At 38.9% G+C, this 26,336-nt stretch overlaps 1 protein-coding gene across 2 annotated transcripts in view; it reads right to left on the reverse strand.

The window, feature by feature from the left end:
* KANK1 (KN motif and ankyrin repeat domains 1) overlaps positions 1–26,336 on the reverse strand; it is a 266,017-nt gene that overhangs the window by 173,097 nt on the left and 66,584 nt on the right. For both annotated transcript variants that reach the window (XM_069086846.1, XM_069086838.1), the window contains exon 2: positions 1,982–2,093. The gene's annotated coding sequence lies outside the window, so the exon portion shown is untranslated. The remainder of the gene's footprint in view (positions 1–1,981; positions 2,094–26,336) is intronic.

A 26,336-nucleotide genomic window follows, 5' to 3' on the forward strand; every position in this document is an offset into this window, starting at 1 on the left:
GGCAGGAGGCTTGGTTTTCAGGAATGCCCACACCTTGATGCTGTGTGATTGGGCAGTGGGTCAAGAGGGTGGTGACATTCTCTGAGCCAGGAGCAGGCTATATAAACCCTGATGTGAGGCTTTGCTTTGGGGCTCACTTTGAGAAGTGTTCTGTGATTTGATCAGATGAGACTCTGGGAAGCCGTTGTTGAGAAGCCCCCGGCTTTGAAAAACCCAGATGTTGATTCGGTATGGATGTAATGGTTGGACAGTTTGGAAATCTGTCTACTTGATCCGTTTCTCTGTCTCGATAATTCTGTCTGTATACTCAAAAGTTCGGGTGCTGACCTTTTCCCCTGAACTAGGTAAACGATATATGTTTGACTGATTAAAAGTAAGCTTGTTAACCCATTTTGAGTTGCTTTCCTTTAACAAAGCAGATCTAAGAACCTGTGTTGGCAGCCACCCTGGGGACACTGAGGTGTTTGCTGATACAGACATTTATGAAAATAAGCTGGACTGAATATATACTTTTTGAAAAAGCAAACTGTAAGAGATTCATTTATAAGAGATTCAGATGTAAGAGTTTCACATATAATCTTCCTTTTTTTGTTGTTTTTTTCTTTTCAATATGTCAGTAAGCTTTTATTAGTCACCTACTGTGTGCGTTAGGCACTGGGGGTTCAAAGAAAGGCAAAAACAGTCTCTGCCCTTGAGGAGCTCCCAATCTAATGGGGGAGAAAACATGCAAATAACCATGTGCAAACAAGATGTATACAGGATAAACTGGAGGTATTTTGAGGTTCAGGACAGAAAAATAAATTTAATTTTAAAAAAGAAATGAGTTGGGGATAGCTAGGTGGCATAGTGACAGAGCACCAGTCCTAGAGGAGAGACTGAGTTCAAATCCAACCTCAGACACTTACTAGCTGTGTGACCCTGGGCAAGTCACTTAACCCTGATGCCTCCCCCCAAAAAAAAGAAGAAAAGGAAAAGAAATGGGTCCATAAACCAAAGTTGGTATGTTACTTTTTCTAGAACCCCAAAACCAGAACTCTCTTCAGAAAAGAGCCTTGACCATTATCCTCTATTCTACCTCATGGTTTTTCTATCCCCTCTGAAACCACCTCAAATTTACCTTCAATCAAATAGCCTTTACTCTCTAGGAAACTTTAATTATTGTGCAGTCGTTTCAGTCAGTCTGACTCTTCCAGATCCATTTGGGCTAAGCCTAGGCAAATAACTATAGAGACCCATGCCCTACAAATTTCCAACAGTCTTACAAGCACAGGAGCCCATTCATTATACATGAAAGACGTTCAAAGAATTAAAGCTATTAGTTATGTAATAAGATAGAAAAGTCCTTTTCACTGGATGCTGACATTTCACAAATAGCTCTGAAAACCAATCAAGTACTCCTGAAATTTGCACTAATTATCTTCAGCTCATCTGTGCCACAAAGCGGAAGGGAAAACTTTACTGAAAAGTCAAAACTGTTATTTTTAAAAGTCTGAAAAATTAATTCACACCCAGACTAAGCTTCCTCCATTAATTAGAGATGAAAAGTAAAATTTTCCTTTCTTTAAAAACATAAAAAGACCTCTTTAAAATGACAACTTCACAAAAATAAATGTGATTGCTTTCTTTCCATTTTTCTTTGCTAACGTAATGGTCTTATTTCTTTAACATGAGCTTGCTATACTGGATAGTATAGTGTCCCTCTTAGAATAAAGGGTTAATCTGAGTAGCATTTCAGTTTTTTGTTAATTTAAGCTAAGTAATGACAAATCTCTTTCTTTGGGACCAAAACACATGGCTCAATTCTAATCCTACATATCTTTGTGAACATGCTCATTTAGTAAAATAAAACTCTGTAGCAGACTGTGAGATAGATGCCTGAGGCAAAAAAAAAAGAAAAGAAAAGAATACATTTAACATGTTCCCAAACCAAAAATAAACCTTCTCATTCTGAATTACCAAACCACACCGCAAAGGGGCCTACCTTATTTGTGTATGTCGAAGATTTTCAAATCAAGCAGTTTCCAAGTTATCAGGTGAATGAAAAGAACTCAATGCTTCAGTAAAGCAGTCCATCCAAATCCATGAAAATCATCCTGAAATGTGAAAGAAAATATCATTTAGATACATTAGAACATGTTTCAAGTAAAACATAAATAAAACCGTGCTAAATCAAGCACCAGGGAAATCTAATAATGAAATGTAATACACCAAAACCTCATTAGCTTACAGTAATTGGTGTAGGATATGACAGAGAAAGGGCCGAAGGCAAGCCTAGATAAAGGAAGCTTTCTCAGGATTCTCAATTCTGTGGTCAACTTCTCCCAGAAATAGGGGAGGTTTCCTTTCCAAAGATGGAATCTTAGGTCCATGGTTTTTCTACTTTAAGGGATTTATAAGTAGTTATTCCTCTCCTTTCCTTCCCAATGAAGTTGTCTCTTCAAAAAAAAAAAGCCCAATATCAGCCAACTACTGACATCTCTCCCTCATACACTCCTCCATGAATTTGAACTCTACACGATCAACGCCACGTTCATGCTCTGGAGGCCTGGGTTTAATTCTGGGCACCAGGAAAAATACTGAGAAGCTGGAACTCATCCAGAAAAGGTCAAACCAGCATGGTGTGGGAAACTGAAAGCCTGCCATAGGGGGATAATTTGTAGGCCTAGAGAAGACTTACTGGAGACACACAATCATTGCCTTCAAATATCTGAAGGACCGTATTGAGTGTGTTGTGCTCAGTAAAAAGGCAGGACTGAAAAATAATGGGTAAAAGTTGAAGAGAAGAAAATTTTGACTCGAGAGAAGGAAATTTTTCTGACAATTACAGCTTTCAAAAAGAAGAATGGCCTCCGGAGGCACATTCTTCTTTATCCTTGGTTTGGGTGACCAACTATCTCTAAGATATTGTAGAGGAAAATACTACTTCATATGTTGAATAACAGTGTCTGAGGTCCTGTCCAACTCCAAAATTCCATAATTCTACTCCAATTAAGTACACCAAGCACTTAATACACCAGACAAATTAGTTCTTAATTGAAAGATATTTTTGACCATGCACTAATTGTTTCTTGCATATTAGTGGTAGCTCCCCAATTACTTAGGAAATTTTTTGATTGTGGGGTCTTACGTACCTAAAATAATGGTGAGAACATCAGTGGCATAGAAATACAAGTTGTTTGGGTTTTTTTTTAATGTGTACTTTATGGATAGAGTAAAATAATGTAAATTCCCAAAATTATTTTTTTTGAGAGGGAAAGGCACACCTGGTAAGTAAGTGTCTGAGAGGCTGCATTTGAATTTAGGTCCTCCCTGACTCCAGAATGGGTGCTCTATTCACTGCATCACCTAGCTGCCCCTCAAAATTAATTTTTTTCACAAATAAGTTTTATCAAATGGAATTCAGTCAAATAATAGTCAACAGTTACTTTTAAATTCAGTTAATGCTTTTTATTAGTTGTTTTTGAGTTATAAGATATGAGTTATATAATAACTAAAACTACCATCAACACCCTACAATTATTTCAATATTTGTGGAATACCCAATAAATTCTTTTCTTGAAGCAAAGTTGCATATCTAATTTTATTCCATATGAATCCTATTAACCTTGAATTTTTTTCTGCAAAAAGAGTATTTATGTGTTGAATTCTGAAAAAAATCTCTTACTTATAAAAAACATTTATGCCTTAAGCTAAAGTTTATTTATCAATCCACATTTTTGTTCCCCCATTTGGAGAAAGGTTAAGTACAAAGGGCCAACATAAATGTTGGTAATGTTATCTACAGAAATCTGGAGCCTCTGACTTAACCTGGGTGCCTGGGACTGTAATTCACAGGCACATATTCGAAGGCAAGCATTTCTTTAATAACGTAAGAAATGTCACACTACATCAGATCTATCATTGAGTTCAAGGTTCTAACGATGACAGAATTAGTAAGCAATGTGTCAGAGAGCACAATGGCTGCCCCACACTATCAGCTTTAAACTACAGTTATCCCTTTCACACACCAGGGCTGGATGCAGTACCACCACAATCCAGAAAACATGCAAAAAAAAAAAAAATACGTCTCTGCCTTTGTACCAGAGAAGAAGTCTGAATTATCATGGTATCAAAAGATAAAATATGTTGATATTATACAGACTACATATATTTTATGCATTTCTGTGTCATCTGGAGGCCTTTGCTATGTTGTCTGTGGCTTCTGTGAAACTCCCCCCAAATTTCCATTTAATTTCTTATGCCAACCCCCAGTATATGAAAATCATGATGGGGGAAAGTTATGATGTGGGAGGGATAACTAAATTATCCCTTGTTTGGTACATCTCAACAGTCAGCTAATTAGGTACACAGTCAGGAGTTAATAATGGCAAACGTTTTTATGTAGCCTTTCAGGATGTGCAAAGTACTTTATAGATATTATCTCATTTAATCCTTGCAACAATCTCATGAGATCAGGTGTTACTGTTACTATCACCCCCATTTTACAGATAAAGAAATTGAGGCATAGTGTTAAAGATCTGTTTATGATCGCACAGCTTTCTATGGGTTAGGGGTGGGATGCAAACCCAGGTCTTTCCAGATTCCAAGTTCATCATTCTTGCCATTACATTGTGCCATTTATTAAATAAATGTCAATTTATTTGTTTAAACATTCATTTACTAGTAGCAACTCACTTATAAAATTCTTTTAAGGTTAACAAAGTGTGCCCCCTAACAATAACCCGATGAGGCATTTACTTCCTCAAAGTCCGAGTGTCAATGCGAGAATGCAAACCTCTGAACCCCAAATCCAATACTCTTTCCATTACACAATGCTAAAGGTAAGAGGTGGGAAGTGGAGATGGGGGGAGGAGGAATAGTATGGAGCATGTGCTTAGACCCAAAGTTCTAAAACTCTTTTCTGTCATGGACTTCTTTGTTTGGTGAGGCCTCCGCACCTCTTCTCAGAGTAATGACTTTACTGACTTAAGTGCTACGTTTCAGCTAGGCATTAAATGTAATTATTTTCTCATAAAAATTCAGAGAACTTCACAATCCCTTCCCTCTACCTACATGGCCACTACACTAGTTAGGCCTATCATCTCTTAATTGGCCCCCAAGCTCCATGCCTCTTCCCTTTTCAATACACCCTCCACAGAGGCTGGTGACTTTCCTGGAGTATGAGTCTGACCGTGTTAGTTCCACACTCAATGAACTTCAGGGGTTCTCTACTCCTTTTAGGAGGAAATGTATATAGCCCTCTACTGGGCACTTAAAGCCCTTCAAAACCTGACCCAGTCCAATTTTTCAGTCTATTTATCACACATTACCACCTTTCACACACAGCAGTACCAAATGGGCCTTCTAACTGGTCCTTCCACTTTCTCTTCTGACTGTTTCTTTGAACTGTATGTCTCCAATGCCCAGAATGCCCTCCCTTCTCACCTCTGTCTCTTAGCAACCCTTGTTTCCTTCAAGGCTTAGCTTTCTCCCTCTACCTTTATTCCCTAAATAATCTGGTATTTGTTTTGTGTGGTGTGTGTGTGAGTGTGTACACATACACACTATATATATATATATATATATGTATATTTATATGTATGTGTGTGTATTTGATGTGTATATCCTTCTTCATGGATGGAGATAGATGGATGGATAGACAGACAATCTCTATCCATGGAATTTCCTCCATTAGAATGAAAACTCCTTGAGGGAAGGAATTATTTCAGTTCTTTGTATCCCTAGTACCTGGCCCAATCCCTCGTACATATAAGTGCTTACTGATTTCAAAAAATGCTTTTATATATATGTATATGTGTGTATATATATGTATATACACACACATATATATATGTATGTATGTATATATCATGTGATATTCTGTTATAGTAAACTGTGTTCATCTTATCCCTTCACTAGATCCATAAGGGCAGGCACTGTGTCTTACATTTGTCAAAAACAGGTAAAAATAAACAGAATTCCATTCATCCATCTGACCCTTAAGTCTTGGCTCCCCAAAGAGCTCTTCTATTGCCAGAGTCTAATAACCGACTTCATAAACAGCATGTCTTACAGGATGGTGGCCAAGCCTAGCCTGGCTTTGCAGAACTATGAATACTTACCTAATGACAACAACTAATTCAGCTTCTACCTGTGCTCTAGCAAACGTGAGTCTCCAACCTACTTTAAATCAGCAGCCCAGACAAAAGAATCTAAGATGAGTGGAGTCCACAAATCAAAACCTCCTCCCAGCTAGAAACTGTTATTCACTTTGCGTGACCTAATAATTTACAGTTGTTGGGTTGTTGTTTTTTGCCTCAGCATTATTTATACCATGAATAATTAAGCAGGTATTATTTCTAAAAAGTGTCGACCATAGTTTGTGAGCAGGCCTCGTGGTGTGGTGTAAACAGTCTTGCTCTCCATTACCTCTTACTATGTGACCTTAGACAAATCATTTTATGTCTCTAGACCTCGGTTTTCACAGCCACAAAATAAAAGAGTAGGCCTATCAGCAGCACCTAACTTTGCATAGCACCTTTAAGACCTGGGTTCAAATGATGCTTTAGATATTATTTCAGTGGGTCAGAAGGAGGATGGTGTTGTGGCCCCCAGCCTCCTTGTCAGAGGACCTAGGTAAGAGTCTCTCTTTAATACTTACTGGCAATCTGCCTGACATTGGGCAAATCACACTACTTTTCGGAGGCAGGCAGTTCTCTTGAGGCTATAAGTTACAGAGTAAGAAGATAAAGATCTGCATTAGCAGAGGGAATTTCTACATCAGAAGTACCCTACAGCAATGAAATCACAGGTCTGTTCTCCTTTGCTTCCAAATATTAGACTCCCACAACAATACTATGAGCTTTGGGGCCAGCTAGGTGGAGCAGTGAATCACTGGCCCTGGAGTCAGGAGGACCTGAGTTCAAATCTGGCCTCAGAAACTTGACACACTTACTAGCTGTGTGACCTTGGCCAAGTCACTTAATCCCAAATGCCTTGCCTCCCCCCTCCAAAAAAAAAATTACTATGAGGTTTCATCCGCATAATTTTAGGGTTAGGGAAGTTAACGTTCTGATGAATGACTGACACAAAGCTATTATGTGAAGCATCATTTGAACACAAGTTTTGAGTCTAAAACTCCAAGTTCAGTGAGCTTTCCACTAAACCATCCTTTCCAGCTCTGAATATGGGGATCCCACAGGCATGTGGAAGTCCCTTCATCTCCCTCCATCTCGGTTTCCTTATTTGTAACAATGAGAACAGTTGTCCTCGCTATACTTGTTGGAGTTTTGTTGTGAGAAAAGCAGTTTGCCAGCTGTCAACTTTAAGAGAAATGCACATCATCAGCACTGACATTTGGCTCCCCAGCACTATGTATAATAAATATGATTCCAAAGCAACGTCTCCCCTTTATCAGTAACACCGTTTGCTTACTTTAATCGCTCTGCCAAGGGCAAAATACATTGTTCACCCCATAGCCATGAACTTACTGCTTTCTATACCGAAGTAGCCCTGCTGTGCCCTCTCTTACGGTTAAGTTGAAATTTCAGTAAAGAAGTAAGTATTAGCTTGAAACCAAGGCCACTTTATCAGTGAACACAACTGTAAGCCCATGGCAAAACAAAACAAAAAACAGTTCCCCAAGTCCACGTCTGTTCACTTCTCCAACACAACGTATACCTCTGCAGGAGGGTAGCAGCACAGTCCTCTTACATGTAAATATTTTATGGGCAGCTCGTAATGAAATTCTACATGAGCATACAGCGGCAGGTCCTTTGCCATCCAGCTGGTTGCACAAGTGAGCTTTTCTCCGATACTGTGCACAGGAAGCCATTTCCTTCTACTGAATCCCCCTGAGTTAGAGCTCAGAACTCCCCAAATGCCTTTGTTATTTTATTTCAAAATTCCATAATTGTACAACTGCTATCCTTTGGGGAAACCAGCTTGCAAAATGAATGCCAGACGATGCGGTTGGTAATTGGGTTACTAGAGACTTTTGATGTTCATTTACAGTTAACTCATAATCACGAATAACACAGAAGGGGAATCTAGGGAACTCAACAGACAGAGTGATGAGCCTAAAGTCAGGAAGACTCATCTTCCTGAGTTCAACTATGGCTTCAGACACTAGCTGTGTGACCTTAGGCAAGTCACGTAACCTTGTTTGCCTTCACTTTCCTGGAGAAGGAAGGGGCAAAGTATTCCAGTATCTTTGCCAGGAAAACCCCAAATGGGGTCATGAAGAGTTGGACACGACTAAAGTGACTAAACAGCAACAAAAAGAGAATAAAAGATTATAAATCTAGATGAAAAGAAGTACGCTGTCTCCCCAACTCAGATTTCTTACAGGAACTCACTGGCCTCTTTAAAAAAACAAACTAACAACAAAGGCAATGAAAACATCCCACCACGATTAAATATTCTTGATTTTTTTTTTTTTTTGCAAAATCTTGCTTATTCATGGTCTGCATCTGCAGAAGCTTCAGGTCTCCCAAGACATCTCTAGGCTGGGAATTGGCTGAAAGAAAAAACAGAAAGAAAACCCTTTTTTGGCAGTGAGGTTGCAAACAGCAAGGCATCACTGCTGAGAAGAGGTGTTCCACAATGATCAGTCACTGAGGCCTAGGGAAGGAAGGGAATGCTAATTGGCTGGCAATTCTCTTCCACAGGGCCAACCTTTTCACAAGGAGAATAAGAAACATTGGACGGAAGACAGAAAAGGCAAGAAAGAAGAAAAGCAGGGGAGCAGCAGTGAGGTGGGGACAGGGCAGCAGGCCCACCCCAGGCACTGGAGAAGACAGCCAGCAAAGAGAGAATGAGGCTGTAGCATGGGGCAGGGTTTCTTCATCTGTAAAATGGGAAATGAGGGAGCCTGGGTGGCAGGGGGTGTGGAATAGGTGATCGGTAAGGTATCTTCTAACTGTATAATCTTACACTAAGCTAAAAGCATGTTAGTCACAGGAGGTTGGTTGTTTCATGATTAGACATCAGTATAGCTTACTCTGAGGACACAGAGTGTCTGGTAACACTGACCTGCCTGTGTCACCTCACAGAATCAAAATAAGACCCACATGAACTATTAGTATAAACGACAATTATTACTGTTATTATTAAGTTATTCACCCACATTAACTATTAGTATTAACGACCATTATTACTGTTATTATTAAGTTATTCCGCCAGAGGGAGGAACTCTGAGTGTAAATTAAAGTACAACAGTTTCACTTTTTTTGGTAATATGATTACTATGGAAATGTTTTACATTATTTTACATGCATAATTAATATTATTTTGCTTGCCTCCTCAGTGGGTGTAGGAGGGGTAGGAGAGAATTTGGAACTCAATTTAAAAAGAAAAGAATGTCAAAAATCCATAAATAATAATTTTTCTAAAACAAAATCATTATCGGTATTAAATACCTGGCATTTATTCAAGGCGTTAAGGCTCCCTTGTGACAACTCTGAGTGGTCTTCTCATGATAATAAAGAATCTCTACATTTATAATTTTTTTGAAATTTCATTTAAAAAATTTTTTGTATATTTTTTCCAGTTACACATAAAAACCATCTTAATAAAGAATCTCTTAAGTTTAGGAGAAGCAAGTTCTCCTCAAAAGGATGTTGCACAAATGCTTGAAGAGATTGGGCACAGCTATTGTTTTTTTAAATCCCTAATAATTCCTAAAAATAGAAGAAATTTAAAACTCTGGAGTTTGACTTCATGCCCATTACATAGGTAAGCAGTCTAGTACAACAGAAAGAACATTGGCTTCTGAAACAGAAAACCTGGATTCAAATCCCACTTCTGATGAGCCTACACCTATTTGGATCTTTTTCCTCACCTATAAAATGAGGATCAACTAGACGGCTTTCAAGATTCCTTCCAAATCTACTTCTATAACCTTAAAAGTAGTAGTCAATGCTAGAAAAGCTATGGGAAGTTAGCCACACTACGTCAAAAAGCAGTGGATTGGTCTAACCTTTCTAGAAAACCCTTCTTGACCAATTCCAAAATGCTCACTACTTGAACATATGCCCCAAGGAATTTAAAGACAGAAAGTGTCCATGTATACCAAAAGTGTCACAGGGTTCGGGATGGGGACTAGCCCTGCGATGTCATTAGAATAGGGAGCTAAGAGGGAGGGACTTCTAGTACCGATGTGTTCGGAGCTTTTCTGCAAATTATAGTCTAGGGATTTGCCCAGAGCAGTAAGAGATTAAGTGATCTGCCCTGGGACACACAACCAAGTGAGTATTCTGAGGCCAGCCATATCACACTTCCTCTCTGTTTACAATATTGTGCCTTTTTTGTGATAGAAAAACACTAGAAATCAAATAGGTGACCCACTGTGGTGTGCCAGAGCTTCCCAGGCTTATCTGTTTGGCCTACTGCTCCCCGCCCCAATCTACTTTCTTTAACCCTTTCATGGCTTGGGTTTGTTTGTTTTTTTAATTTGCATCATCTCAAAAAATATATAAAACTTTTTTTGAAATGACGCATCTCAAATTAAGTTATTCACCCACATTAACTATTAGTATTAATGACCATTATTACTGTTATAAATTATCATAAATTTATATTATAAATTTGTGGGGGGTTTTCCTGTATTGAAATTTTGATGACATAATATTGCATCATGTAACTGTACAGTACCATAATGTACATATATCATATATCATAATGTAAATAAGTCATTACACACACACATTCCTGCCAGTGCATGCTGGACTTCCCAGCAATGAGCAACATGGTCGCCTGCCAACGCTTGCTTGTTAAGATCTGTCAGCGGACTTGAAAACTAATTGGTTATACCTTGCATTTTGTGAGTTTATTTGGAAAATATTGTAATAATTACACTCTGTTCTACAACAGATGAGACATGTACAAATGATTTTTCAAAATTCTCTTCTCTTCTTTCCTCATGATTCCACTACCCCTTATTTTTATTTAATGCCCCCCAATTGCACCTGAGGCTACTATGGCCCCCCTGGATCATTCCAGCACCCCCGTGGAGGTTGTATCTCCCACTTTGCAAACTTGTGTACATATGACTGTCAGGCAGTATTACTGTACCATAAAAAATAACAAACATAAAGAATCAGAGAAACATAGGAAACATAAAATGAATTGATGCAAAATGAAGAAAAGAGAATCAGGAGTAAAAAGTTCACAATGAATATAATAATTAGTTGAAACAACACAGCAGGGCAGTAGAACTCAGACTAACTGCAAGCACCAGTATGGGTTCTTCAGGACCATTATGGATACAAATATTGGATAAACTGTCAGGGGCATCTCCTGACTTTTTTTATCTTATTTGTTTTCTTTTGTGACGGGGAGACTGAGTGGTCAGAGGACTGGGAAGAGATTGGAAGAGACTGTAAAAACAAACAAATAACAAAAGGCACCAACCTATTTCTAAGGATTGTTTTTTGCACTCAAACTCCATGAACCCACAACAGTGAGGGAGAATGTCTGATGGAAGGATGAGCGCAAACTGTGGACTGCAAAATGTGTCACTATTATCAATGCAGAGATTGTTGAAAATGTTTCATGAGGAGTGCTGACCAATCAAAGGAAGCTGGTGGGAAGAAAGAAGGAGAGGGTGATTTTTCTAAGGGTTGGGGGGGGGGGGGGCAGGAAGACATCTCTCAGTCTGCTTCAGTAACTCATGTTTCGGAGTGACCTGGCTAGTAAGTGTTAAGTGTATGAGGTCACATTAGAACTCAGGTCCTCCTGACTCCACAGCCAGTGCTCTATTCACTGTCACCTAGCCGCCCCAAGAACAGCTTGTCAATGTGATTTACTTTGTTACCCTGTGAGAAAGAAATCTCTCTCCCCGGTAAAAAAAAAAAAAAAAGACAGACTGGTATATCCACTTACTTTGAGGACGATATTCATATTTCTCTATAATATAGGGGGTTTTCATGGTATGCAGCCGTGGGGAAAGAGGCCAACGTTTCCCCAAGTGCCCTAGTCACTTGGGGCAACTCAGCAAGTTGTGCCAAAGAAATGTTCTCTCAAGCTTCAATTAATTATCAAGAGGATTAGCTTGTAGCATTTCAGTGAAGGCAGTTAAGGATCTGGCAACCTGCCACCCACCAGCCTAGAGCTCTATAGCCTTAAGGCACAGAATCTCCTCAGTTCTCCCAATAACAGTGGACCCTCCAAACATCCCAGCTGATGGGTCAATGTGACACTAAAAAATTAGTCATTCCAATTTCTGGCAATAGAAATTGTAAAGATGGGGCTCCTACAAGAGAAAGCATCTAAGATTCAGGAGGCAGATTCTAGGGTCACTTAACACTAGCCTTCCTGGAAGACTATATTAGAGCAATTGGGCGACCTTCCAATCAATTCTTCATGCCCTTCAGAGCCAGAGTCTCTCTCCAAGTAACTCATGACTTTCTACAATGAGTCTCCAGTTAAAACTAACTCCACAATGAAAACAAAGAATGTGCTGTAATCACATTATCCATCTGCAGGCATTCAGCTCAATCTTCTAATATAAGACTTGGTATTTTCTATGTGTGTCTATCATGCATATACAACAGCTTCCCAAACCAGTCATACTTACTGAAGTTCAATAAATTCTTGGATGTTTATACTCAGGTTTTTTTTTTTCCAGTTATCACAATCAAGCTGGACTGGGAATGTTTTGAAATTCATTTCAACCATTTTCTTCCATGTTATCTTCCATGGAAAAAAAAAAGAAACCTTCCAAATGTCTTACATTTCACTATCCTTTTTCGGACTCTCCCAATTCTCAATAGTAGTTAGCATTTAGACAGCACTTTTAGGTTTGCAAATATTATCTCATTAGGTTCTCACAACTACCACTGATGGTAGTTTTATTATTTTTACAGATGACGTAACTGAGGCTCAGATATGAAATGACTTGCCCAGGGTTACTCAGCTAGTATCTGAAGCAGAAATTGCTATCATCTCTTCCTGTCTCCAAAGTCCAACGTTCTATATACTATGACATCTAGGTACCTAACTTCCATCCCTGAAAGAGTGAAAGAAGAGAGGCTTGAATTATTTCCAGATTTCTTTTGCAAAATAAAGTCCTGTTTACCACACCTAGTAGAGTGCCTCACACACAATAGGCTCTTAACTTTTTTTTTTTTTGCTTTTTGGAGGGCAATTGGGGTTAAGTGACTTGCCCAAGGTCACACGGCTAGTAAGTGTGTCAAGTGTCTGAGGCTGGATTTGAACTGAGGTCCTCCTGACTCCAGGGCCGGTGCTATATTCACCATGCCACCTAGCCGCCCCGCTTTTAGCGTTTTTTAAAACTTGATTGAAGGGCATAAGATGAAATGGCATACCAAATTATACCCTGCCAATAAGTTAGATACTTTAGTACTTACCATCAACTCATTCAGCCACGAGAAAATAATTTTTATGAATTACAGCAGGTATATAATAAGTAACTTTCTAAAAAAGTCCCTTGTGGGTCTATAAAACTCTGCATATCAACTGATCCAGCAATACCACTGCTAGGTCTGTATCCCAGAGATTTACAAAAGAAAATAACCTACTTGTACAAAAATATTTATAACAGCTCTTTTTGTGGTGGCTAAGAATTGGAAATTAAGGGGATGCCCATCAATTGGGGAATGGCTGAACAAGTTGTGGTATATGATTGTGCTATAAAAAATGACAAGCAGAATGATTTCAGAAAAACCTGGAAAGATTTACATGAACTGATAAAAAGGAGTGACCAGAACACAGTAACAGCAATACTATACTAAGAAGTGAATAACTTGGCTATTCTCAACAAGACAATGACCCAACACAATCCCAAAGTACTCATGATGAAAAATGTTGTCAGCCTCCAAAGAAAAAAACTGATGTTATCTGAATACAGGCTGAAGCATACTATTTTCCCCTTTTTTTTCTTTCTTTCTCTTTTTCTCTTTCGTGGGTCTTCTTGTACAAAATGACTAATATGGAAATGTTTTACATGATTGCACATGTGTAATCTACATTAGATTATTTACTATCTCGGGGAGGAGTGAGGGGAAGGCAGGAGGAAAGGATGGAATTTAGAACTCAAGACTTAAAAAAAAAGGATGTTAAAAATTGTTTTTACGTGTAAATTGAGGAAAAAATAAAAATATCATTAAAAAATAAAAAAGCCTCCTGTGGTTGGTCACATCCTTCTTTCTGTTACCATAAAGATGTATAGCCACTCAACCGTGTGACCTTGGGCAAGTCACTTACCCCAAATTGCCCTGCCTTCCCCCCTCCAAAATATCCACTCAACTATCAGACACAATACATATTTGGGCAGGAAAAAGCAACTTGTTAAACCTAATAATGACAGGGTCATAAAGGAAATTATGGTAGCATCATTTATTGCAAACTGAATGAGAAGGACTTGAGAAGAAAAGTACCATTTGCCAAATTTAAAAACATTCCAAGCCCACCTAGCACTGAAGTACCTGTACTTTGGCACACAGATAGAAAAGGGGCAAGAAAAGAGAGACCCATTCTGGAGCCTCCTACAGACAAGCGCAAGGAGAAGTGAGGAACATTTCCTATTCTTCAACACAAACAGGACAAAAACCTCTTAAAGCCTGACGATACACAAACACTAATTACTAAGAACTAAAGACAAGGAATAGTGAAGGAGAAAAAGATCTTGTAACTAATAACTAGAACCAGGAAAGAGTGGGGAGAAAAACCCTTCCCAAAAGACTGGTTTCCAGGCTTTAACTAAAGCAGCAGACTTGCCCACACTAACTAGGAAGACTGGGGCTTGAGGGTTTTATGAATTTTAAGAAAGGAAAGAGAGATATTATAAAATAATAATCGGCTTTTAAATATAAATCTCTATTTTGTTCTCTCTAGAAATAGCTTATGTATTGATAGAAGCTGATTATCAGCATTAATATATTTTCCATTAAAATGTGAAAGTTTCCTTAGTTTTGTCCTCCTCCTTTCCCATCCATGACAAATGATTCCTCTTTTTCCAGGCTCTCCTAAGATAACACCACCTCCTCCCTAATGTCTTCTCTGACTTTTCTTAAGACCTGGTCTCTCCATTTCTTCCAGACTGGAAATGTAGGGGCTATTGCTGGGCTAATCTCATTAGTGATCAACATGGAAACTTTGACTTGGTACTCCGCTGCTGATTTATCCTTCTCTGGGGCTCCCAATAATGATGCAAAACAGTGTAGATACCATACTTTTGCAGCCCACTGCAGCTCAGAACTCCTGAGCTCAAGAGATCCATCAGCCTCAGCCTCCCCTATCTGGAGTCACAGAGATGCACCACCCTGTCAGGTATCTTTTCTGATTCATCACACATACTGCCTCCCCCCCTTCTGCCTTAAAACTCTCCCCACAATCACCTAGAAGTTCCCAGGAGAGATTAAATGAAAGATCCAAATGATCCCTTGAATTCCCCTACATACATATAGATATATAGATGTGTGTACACATGTATCTAAACATGTGTGCATATGTATACATAATTGTATATGTATATATAACACGTCATCACATGTCATATAACATCTAGAAATTTATACCCTAAATTTTTTCTAATACATCCTGCAAAACACCTGACTAAAAATACCATGATAAATCCCTCTGAAACTAAAAAAATCACTGCTTAAGAACATTTACTGGCCTTCAACTTGAGAGACTAAATTATAAATATCTTTTTTTGGGTTTTGCTTTTTGGAGGGGGGAAGGCAGGGCAATTGGGGTTAACTGACTTGCCCAAGGTTACATGGCTAGTGAGTGTTAAGTGTCTGACTTCAAATTTGAACTCAGGTCCTCCTGACTCCAGGGCTGGGGCTCTATTCACTGCCACCTAGCCACCCAGAAATTATAAATATCTTAAAATGTAAATGTCTAAACTCCAAAAGACTGATGCAGGAAAATGTTATCCACATCCAGATAAAGAACTATGGAGTCTGAATGTACATCAACGCTTCCTATCGGCTCTTTTTTTTTATTTTTCATGGTTTCTCCCATTCATTCTAATTCTCTACAACATTATTAATGTGAAAATGTTTAATAAGAATGTATATGTAGAGCCTTCATTAGACTGCACATTGTCTTGGGGAGAGAGAAGGGGAGAGGGAGGCAGAAAAAATTTAAAACTCAAATTAATTTAAAGAAAAAAAGAGCAAATGTCTAGGAAAGAATGTCCTCTTTACTCACCACCAAGATATCCTATTTCCTTCCTGTTATTCTAGGAAGGGCATCCCATTCCCAGTGAGGTTTTGTTCTTTCCTTCTATATTTCCTGAGAAGGCTACTAATAGCTTTGTGACAATAGAGTCTCCAGTATTAAAACAAACATTCAATTATCTCTTCAGCACTAAATGAGGAATAAAACTGACGGAATCTGGAATTTTGTAAATTACCATACTCGCTGAGAATTGCCCCTCTAATGCATCTTTTCTTTAGCGTATCATGGAGTGAGATCATGTATCACTGATGCCAGTTGTTACCTTGGTGATGTATTTTTCTTTTGAAGACACCTGATACTATATTAACATGTGGAATAACTAAAAATTCCTGCAATGACCTGAGTCACAGGTGACTTGAATGTTTTATAGTCAATGTTTTTGCATACTCAATGGCGTTCTTCAAAAAAACTGAACTGTACATATAACAAAGTGATAGTTTCATATGTAATTTCATATGTAAATAAGTTCATATTTTGTTTTTCTAAATATAGTAAAATATTATATTGATACTTATAAGTTCATAACAAAAAACTCAATTGTAAAAAATTTTTAAATAGCTAAAGCCTTTCACCTGTATAGAAAGATCCCATTCCTGATCCCCTTTCCTGGGGAGCTTAGATTCATGAAGTCAGCTTGGTAAAGCCAGCATGTCAAACTCAAATAGAAACCCATCTCTTCAAGGAGCATATTGACTTAGAAAACCACAAATTAATATTATCTATTTCATATTGCATTTTTATCTATTTTATTAGGCATTTCCCAATTACATTTTAATCTGGTTCTGGGATTGCTGGGGAGTTTGGATGTCCAGAGTTTGATGACTCTGCTGTAGAAGACAGTCTCCTGGATTTAGGGGTAGATTGACCAGGGCTCTAAGGCTTGAGTCCTTATTCTTCTCCCTCTCTAGCAACATCAATCTTTTTATTTCAAATATCTCTAAGTCTTTTCTGGGGGTAGCATAACCTATTGAATAGAGATTCAGCATGAGATTCAGAAAACCTGGGTTCAAATCTTCCCTTAGACCTTAGCTGTGTGACCCTAAATAAGTCACTTAATTTTTACATTCTTTAGTCTATCTATAAAAAGAGGGAGTTAGACTCAACAGCCTTAATGATCCCTTCCAGTTGTAAACCAATGACCCACATATGAAAACAACAAAAAATTCTTCACTTGAACCTGCTGCCGAACTCCCTCATTTTACAGATGAGAAAATTTATGTTCAGAGATTTGAAGTTCACACAAGGATAATTAATTAGCAAGTCAGGATTTGACCAGTCCAATCACTCCAAATCTAACCTGTTCATTCTACTGTCACATTACCTCTCTACCCATTTCTCTTTCTTTCCACTGAACTTCTCAAAGTCAATTCAAGAAACATGTGTTGTTTGCTTCAGCAAAGCACTGTAGTTGGTTTAAAAAAAGAATTGGAAAAGCAGCCTGAGACCTCCCGCTACTCAGGGTCACTGAAAGGGACCTCTTGGGGCTTCCTGAATGTCTACTGCATTCTTTGTATTTGCATCTCTAGCATTTTATACAATACGTAGCACATAAGGCTTAATAAATGTTTGCTGACTGATGGATTTTCCAATTATTTCCTCCTTACCCCCCTGCCACCTAGTTGTCTCCAACCTTATATTGAAACTGATGCCAAAGGTCTCCTTAATGACAAAACCCACGACATTTTGTTCTGTTCTTTTTTTCTCCTTGACTAGTGGGCTGGGCTTGCTACTACTGACCATCCCTTCCATGTTGAAACTCTCCTCCCTTGGCTTCTAATACATCATCCTGCTTTTCCTTTATTTCTCCAGTTTATCCTCTTACAAAAGGCTCAGGAGGCAGTGAGAGAAGTGGTGTCGTGGCCACAGGCATTCTGAAGGAGATTAGCCATAGAAGAGGAACAGAGATACAGGACAATAGTCAGCAGAGATGGTAGGATTAAGTGAGAGGCTTTTTTAGAACAGAAGGAACATGGGCATGTTGGTGGTAAGCAGCAGGGAAGGAGCCAGTAGATAAGGAGAGATTGGAGATAAGAGCCTAAGGGTGTTTGGGGAGTGGGGGTAGGGGTGGGAATGGCATTCTGCTAGAGAGATCTCAAGCAGATGGGATTGAGGCTAGAAAGAAAACTGCAGACATACAGTTACAACATCCCATATTCTTCAAATTAAACCCACCCAATTCCTTCATCCAATCTAGTCTTCCAGTCCTTTCACCATTTTCTGGACACAATTTGGTCTACATCTTTCCTAAAACAGTGCGCAGAACTGAACATGACACTTTGGAAACAGTCTCAATAGGGCAAAGTATAGATATAGAGGAATTATTTCCTTCTGTCCGGATACTAATACATCTCTCTTAATGCAGCTCAGCATAGTATTGGGTAGCTAGGTGGTGAAGTGGATACAGAATTGGCCTGGAGTCAGAAAGACTCATCTCAAATATGACCTCAGACACTTACTAGCTGTGTGACCCTGACCAAGTCTCTTAACCCTGTTTGTCTCAGTTTCCTCTTCTGTAAAATGAGCTGGAGAAGGAAATGGCCAACCATCCCAGTGACTTCACCAAGAAAATTCCAAAAAGGGTCACGAAGAGTCAGACATGACTGAAAACGACTGAACAACAAAAAGACAGCATTAACTTTTGGGGGGTGGAGAGGCACAGGGTCTACCCGTTAGTGGTACTCTTGATGGCGTACCTGACTTTATACTGGACAAAGACAAGACTCACAAATGTGTGGTCACAGAGAGTCTGTGCTCTGCATTGCTGGAGAAGACTTCGAGTAAGATTACAGAATGTAAGTAAGGGTGATTTTGATATCCTTTTTAGAGTTTACTTTCTCAGAATCCGTGGCCATGGCAATCTCTAGTTTCCTGGTATTAGATAACTCCCAGAATAGACCCAAAGATCCTAGACAGTAATTCCTAGAATCATAGTGACAGTCTTATTGAGACTGCGCCATGAGATATGGAGTCACATAATTGATATTCACTATGCTTGCGCAGAATGACGATATTGCTAGCTAATCTGTGAGCTTAATGTTAGTAAGAAGCCTTCTCTCTTGCCCTATAAAGCAAGTGGGCACTGGTCAGTGAGGAAATACATAGAGAAACCCATGGGGGACCCATTTAGAATTTAGGTAATGCATAGAAGAATGCATGTTCCTGCCTCAACAGGCCCCCACTGAGGTTTGAGGGTATTTAGGGGAGGGCATAATCTGTGCCTGTCTCAATTGACCCCATTCGAGAAGTAGGGGTAGTTGTCCGCCCTGCATGCAGGGGAGAAGGGTGATTAGGGAATGCTGCAGGAGTTGATGTTCCCATTATTAGCAACCATCTTGAAAAGACTAACTAAAGTAGGATTATTAACCCCTCTAAAGCTGTCTTCCCATCCTTCCTGTCTGACCAGATCAAGAGTAAACCTGTTAGGGGCAGCTAGGTGGCCCAGTGAGTAAAGCGCCAGCCCGGAGTCAGGAGGACCTGAGTTCGGTTCTGGCCTCACACACTTAACATCCACACAAAAAAAACTAGCCGTGTAACCTTGCGCAAGTTACTTAACCCCAATTGTCCTCCAAAAGTCCAAAAAAAAAAAAAAAGAGTGAACCCACTAGACCCTGGAGTCCAAAAACTCCAGTGCCTCCCATGTGTTTGTTATCTGTGAAAAACAGACCCATTCAAATATCAAGGAAATAGCTATATAGCTAGGTAGCTAAGTCATATAGTGGATGGAGCACTGGGCTTGGATTCAGGAAAACCTGAGTTCAAATTTTGTCCTAGACACTTAATAGCTGTGTGACCCTGGGCAACTCACTTAACTAACTTCTGTCTGCCATAATTTCCTCAAGAATAAAATGGGGATAGAAGATAATATCTGTAAAGCCCTCAGCACAGTGTCTAGCACATAGTAGGCCTTTAATAAATGCTTACTCTTGTCCTCTTCTCCATGCTGTAATGGGTCAAATACAAAAACCAGACATGATTTCCAACGCACAATTTGCAGTACAACATTTCATCTTTGAACTCAACCTATCAATACGTGCCTGCCTGCCTACTAGTCCAAGGAGTGTGTATTAACAAGTGGGAGAAATTTTACAATAAGATCAAGGAAAGGAAAACAGTGTCAAGGTCAGAATATACAATACATCGGCAAATGCGTGATTTCTGCCCACAGATTTCAAATGTTTACAGTATCCACAGTGGGTTAAAAAAATAAAACAGCAACTCAATATGTATGCCAGTATCCCACAAAATCCTTGGGAAAGGCATTGACAAGTACGGCTCACACTATTTTACAGATAAAAGGTGAAAAAAGAGAAGCCCAAGGAACCTTCCATTGACAGTATTTATTTAGCACCAACACTGTCGTGCACAAAGCTGATCCTGGGTTCTCAATCAATCAGTTAGTAAGCGTGTTAACTACCTACTCTCGGGTTTATAACAACAATCTGGGGATGCAAAGAAAAATGTGAACCAATCCCTGACCTTAAGGTACTAACTCTCTGTCCAGGAATGTCTGCTCCTCAAGAACAGATACTATACTGACACATTTCTTGGTAAGCCCAATGTCAAGCATGACCCCTGACATGCAGTAGGAGCTTAATAAACGCTTGTGGATTGATTATGCGGATCCATGTAGCTATGTTTGGGAAGTCCATTACAGAAGAACTGATTATTAGGTGAACTGGTTTGAGCACAGAGTCTCCTGAAATGGCCACTAAGGTAAATGAAGGGGCTACAAATGATGTTGGTTTCAGAAGCCCCTGCAAGAATAAAAACGCCCACCTTCTGAACACATACGGAGGAGAACTGGGGCACATCTGCTACCATTTATAATGATGGGCTTAGATTAGGACAGGGGAAAAAGGAAACCAAAGGCAGAAAGGCAGCTAGATGGCGCCACAGTGCAGAGTGCCAGGAGTCAGGAAGACTCACCTTCATGGGTTCAAATTTGGTCTCAGACACTTACTAGCTGTGACCCTGGGCAAGTCACTTAACCCCGCTGGCCTGAGCTGGAGAAGGAAATAGCAAACCACTCCAGTAACTTTGACAAGAAAAAGCCCAAATGGGGTCAGGAGGAGTCAGACATGACTGAAAAACGACTGAACAATAAACCCAAATGGAATTAAACCCAGCAGATGATCCTAACTATATTCTTAATTATATACTTAAAATGTCTTTTTTAAAAAACCTACAATCATGCATGTGATAAACTACACAACAAGCCTTGTTATAACAGGCAATTTCCCATTTGTATAGCGCCTATTCATAAGCATCACTCCTTAAATAACATCACATTATCAGGAGAGACAAGGGAGGTGCCATTAGGACAGAAAACAATACACATCTTCCCAAGGACAATGCAAGCAAGTGATTCACACAGCAAATTACTCTAATCACCCAGGGTCTATTCAAACCCATTCAGTAAATGGGACATTCATGTTTTAAGAGGAGAACACAATGCACACAGAAATATAAATACAGACACTTTACAAATTACCCAGGCAAAGCCAGCCTCTTGGAAAACCCATTATTTAGTCATTTTCATTGATAATAAGAGACTTCTGTGCCAGACAAGAGACATGCTCCCCAGCCTCACCCCCCCCACTTCCTGCTTACTCCCCCCAAATATCTGATTGGCCTGCTAGGGCTATCTTTCAAAATTTACCTACAATAAGTGAAATATGCAATTACCCACCTCCCAAACTATGAAGTATAGGGAATAAATACATCACTTTTCCAACATTTTAATTCTACTCAATTTTTCTTAATAATTCTACTTAAATTTTTACACCTACAGAAGGGAGACTTTTTTTGGTAGTTAAATCAGTTTTTGGAATTAAACCTATCTTTGTTCTTTGCACTTAGCTGCAAAATCTTTTATATATTCTCACATCCCTAGGGTGTGAAACAGTGGCCTGGAAAAAAACAGCCAACCTCTGGAATTCACCAACAGCAGGACTTTGAGAAAGTTATTTTCCCTCTCTGGATTTAAGGGGAGGGAAAATGAGAACAATATCATCTTAACACATTTCACAAGGCTCTATGAAATATGCTACATGCACATGTGCATACAGATACACACACAGTATACACAATGTGAATTCCTATTCTGGTTTGTGACAGTTCAAGATAAATTTCTCTTACTCATCAAAAAGTGGTATCTTCGGGGCGGCCAGGTGGCTCAGGGACTAAGAGCACCGGCTCCAGTGTCGGGATGACCTGGAGATCGAATCCCAGGCTCAGACACTTAGCACCCACCCAGAAACACCTGGCCATGTAACCTTGAACAAGTTACTTAACCCCATTTGCTTAGGGGTACCCAGGAGGCTCAGGGAGTAAGAGCACCGGCTCCAGTGTCGGGATGACCTGGGGATCGAATCCAGGCTCCGACACTTGGCACCCACGCAGAAACACCTGGCCGTGTAACCTTGAGCAAGTTACTTAACCCTGATTGCTCATAAAAAAAAAAATTAAAAAAAAAATTTTTAAAAAGTGGTATCTTCCCAAATTACACAATATCCTACTGGATTTGGACTCTAGTTGCTGCAACCAAGATGAGTGAAATGACCTGAAGAAACAGATGATATTGAACAGAAGTCACAGTACATAAAATGTAATTTAATTGCTCTGAAAAAATCTAAATCTAGTACATATAAGTACTATGTACATATATGTACATATAAGTCTACTATATCCATTTATAAACTGTTTAAATGTTTGTATACTCATACAGCCATTTGTCAAGAGTTCTATTTACTCTTTTCCACATCTACCAATGCCATGTAATAGTACTATTCTATAACTCACTCCACATTTTATGTATTTATTGGCTTAAGGAAGGGTTTTAAAATTGTGGAGCCCACCAAAATTCTGATTCCTAAACACATGAGTCGGGAATGATTCTTCAAGTTAAGGCAAAGGTTTTGCATGAATTTATTTTGTACTTTCTGGAGAAACCCAGACCCAAAAGAAACAAAATGGTATAATGAAACCAAGTAGCAAGAAGACCAAAAACTATTTGACTAAATTTAAATGGAGGGAATAGTGAATTAGTCAGATTAACAGGGATGGGCCAGGGGTGCCCAGGTAGCACAGCGAGTAAGAGCACCGGCTCCAGTGTCGGGACGACCTGGGGATCGAATCCGGGCTCAGACACTTAGCACCCACCCAGAAACACCTGGCCGTGTAACCTTGAGCAAGTTACTTAACACCGATTGCTTAAAAAAAAAAACCGGGATGGGCCACAAACACAAAACAAAATAAAATGAGAAAATAAGTTGGAAGAAAGGAAAATGAAAACATACATTTTTACCCTAAAACGGGAACGCAAATTTTTACCCTAACAATTTGGCATTTCATCATCATGGCAAATGAGAGGGATATTTTATAAATGGCTTTCAGGGTTTTGCTTGTTTGCTGTTGTTTTTTCAGAAGGAACCTAAATGATAATTATATGTAATGTATAAACTAATTATAAGTTCATATTTATTTAGCATCTTTCATCTAAGAGCTCAAAAATTATACCCAATAACTAATTAGACCTAAATGCTATAAGGCATATGGCAGTCTTTTAACTATGACTTTTTATATCTGTCCAAAGACCTCCTGAAAACTTCCTTGACCAATTTTTCTGTATCAGCCTACCCCATAACAAAAGTCACCATTCAGCCCATCTCAGTTGCTCCTTATTTCTACCACATTCTTATTTTATCTCATTTCAACCACACCGCATTAATAACTTGCCAGGGCAAATCAGTGGCAAGGAAAAAAATTTTTAACTATTTTGCTACCTACTGGATTAGGAATTTCCTTTCTTACCTATATGCTGTTGGGCCTTTTTAAAAGTTGAACTTTGAAAAAAATCCACATTCCTCAGATTTTTCTTTAAGGCTCATTATTTACTCTGAGAGAAGGAGCCTAGTGAGAAAGGTATCCAGCTGACAATCGGAGTCTGGGTCCCAGCTCTGGACTTACCACTTCTTAGTCACGAGACACTGAACAAGTCACAACTTCTCAGCAACTGTTTCCTCTTCTGAAAAATGGTGTTATAATAATGACCTGCCCACTTTGCATGGCTTTTATGAGACTCAAATAAGAAAATATGTGAAAAGCACTTAAGACATTTTAAAGTATTCTATAAAAATGTGATTTATAATCATCACCAAGTTAACGACCTCCAAATTTTCACCTGCTTGGCAAAAAATCCTTTCCATAAAATGTCATGATGCAAGAATTTTTGTTTATACATTTTAAACTAATAATAATAGCTATCATTTATTTGCAAATTAGTTTACAAATATCTCATTTGATTCTCATAATCCTGAAAGGTAGATGCTATTATAATCCCCTTCTTAAGTGACATGCCCAGGATCACACAGATAGTAAGTGTCTATGGCCAAATTTGAACTCAGTTCTTCCTGACTCCAGGTCTGGGGCACTATGTACTTTGCTTCCTACCCTCCAATTTCAACCAGAGTAAACCAACCAAATCAAAACATGGATTTGGGATTTGAGAAATGGATGGAAGAATACACGTTCAAACTCAGGACCCAGTCAGTCTTCCCCTCATGTATTAATGATAGAGGCATTTTAATAACAGGGCTGTTTTAATTGCATCTAAGAAAATATGACATGTTTATATTTTTTTAAACTGCTTGGCTGAAATATAACAGATGGTTGTCTCTGCATAAGTTGATGATGTTATTGTAAGGTTAAAATAATGTATTCAACAAAAGTTGATCGTCAGCATTTTTGTCCCCACAGGAAAGTATTTTTACCATTTCAAAGAAAAGGTTTCCTCTCCCTAATTTTGTTTTGGGAATACATTTTAAATAATAACCACCTCACATACATGTGGGGAAATTGCAGGAGCTGTCACATAAAATATCTCAGCTCCTCATAATCAAATGTTTTCTATTCCTGTACAAGTTTAGACACCACCCTGTAAGTAAAGTAAGATACCTCCCTTGGACCGGGACCTAATATACACCACACTGTGTATTTCCAGTTTAATAAGGAATGCTAGAACGCCTTCTGATTACTGTAGCCAAATTCAGTTGGAGAAAAAAAAGGAATGAATGGTGGATGTGCAGTTATAAGACCTGGGCTTGGATCTGAACTCTGCTAATTCCTAATCTGAACCTCAGGCTTATCATCTTTTAGAGACTCAGCTTCTTAATCTGTGAAACACAGATGGATTATATACCTTGGAAGGTCCCTTTGACCTAAGTTTATTAACCTTTAGGGTAATTTTGTCCCAAAATACAGCCGATTGACAAAACATTCAAACAAAATTGCAACATCAACTGATTTTGAGCACTAGAAGGACCAGAATTTAAGACTACCTCAGAAAGACCAAATTGTCAACTGAACTGTCCACTTTTTTTTTTATCAATAAGACAAAGAAATAAATGATATAAAAAAAATTTTTTTTTAAGTAAAATGATTTTAAATATATTTGCTAGTTGACATGCCTGGCTGGTCCTCTAGTGTTAAACCATGACTTAAGTTGTAAATATTTGCCTTCATTTAATTCAACATTAATATTAGTTACATCGAATAATGTCCAACAGATGGAGAATTCAATTCAAGAGATATTTTAATAATAGTAAAGGAGTGATTAGGGGTGGCTAGGTGGCACAGTGAATAGAGCACTGGCCCTGGAGTCAGGAGGACCTGAGTTCAAATCTGCCCTCAGACATTTGACACACTTACTAGCCGTGTGACATTGGGTAAGTCACTTAACCCCAACTGCCCTTCCTCTCCCTCCAAAAAAAAAAAAAGAAGTGATTAAATATGGCAGTTAAGAATCACATTGTTATTAGACTGGGACCTCCTTGAGAGGAAAGGCTGGTTGTGTCTTTCTTTGTGCCCCAGGCCCACAGTAGGAACTTAAGTGTTGGTCAACTTAACTCATCCCCTCTTACCTCAGTTATGACAATAGCTTCCTCTTTGGTCTCCTTGGCTCAGTTCCCCACTTTATTTCATGATCCCCACAGCTGCCAAAATGATAATGCTCAAATACAGGTCTGACCATGACAGTAAATTCTTGTGGTTCTCTAATACTTCTAGGATCAAATAAAAAATCCTCTATTTGGCATCTAAAGACCTTCACAGCCTGGCTACAACCTACCCCTTTCAGCCTTATAACTGCT

The sequence above is a fragment of the Petaurus breviceps genome, unplaced genomic scaffold (assembly GCF_028583685.1).
Source record: "Petaurus breviceps papuanus isolate PSGF00001 unplaced genomic scaffold, PetGlider_PUasm1.0 118, whole genome shotgun sequence".
Lineage (NCBI taxonomy): Eukaryota > Metazoa > Chordata > Mammalia > Diprotodontia > Petauridae > Petaurus > Petaurus breviceps.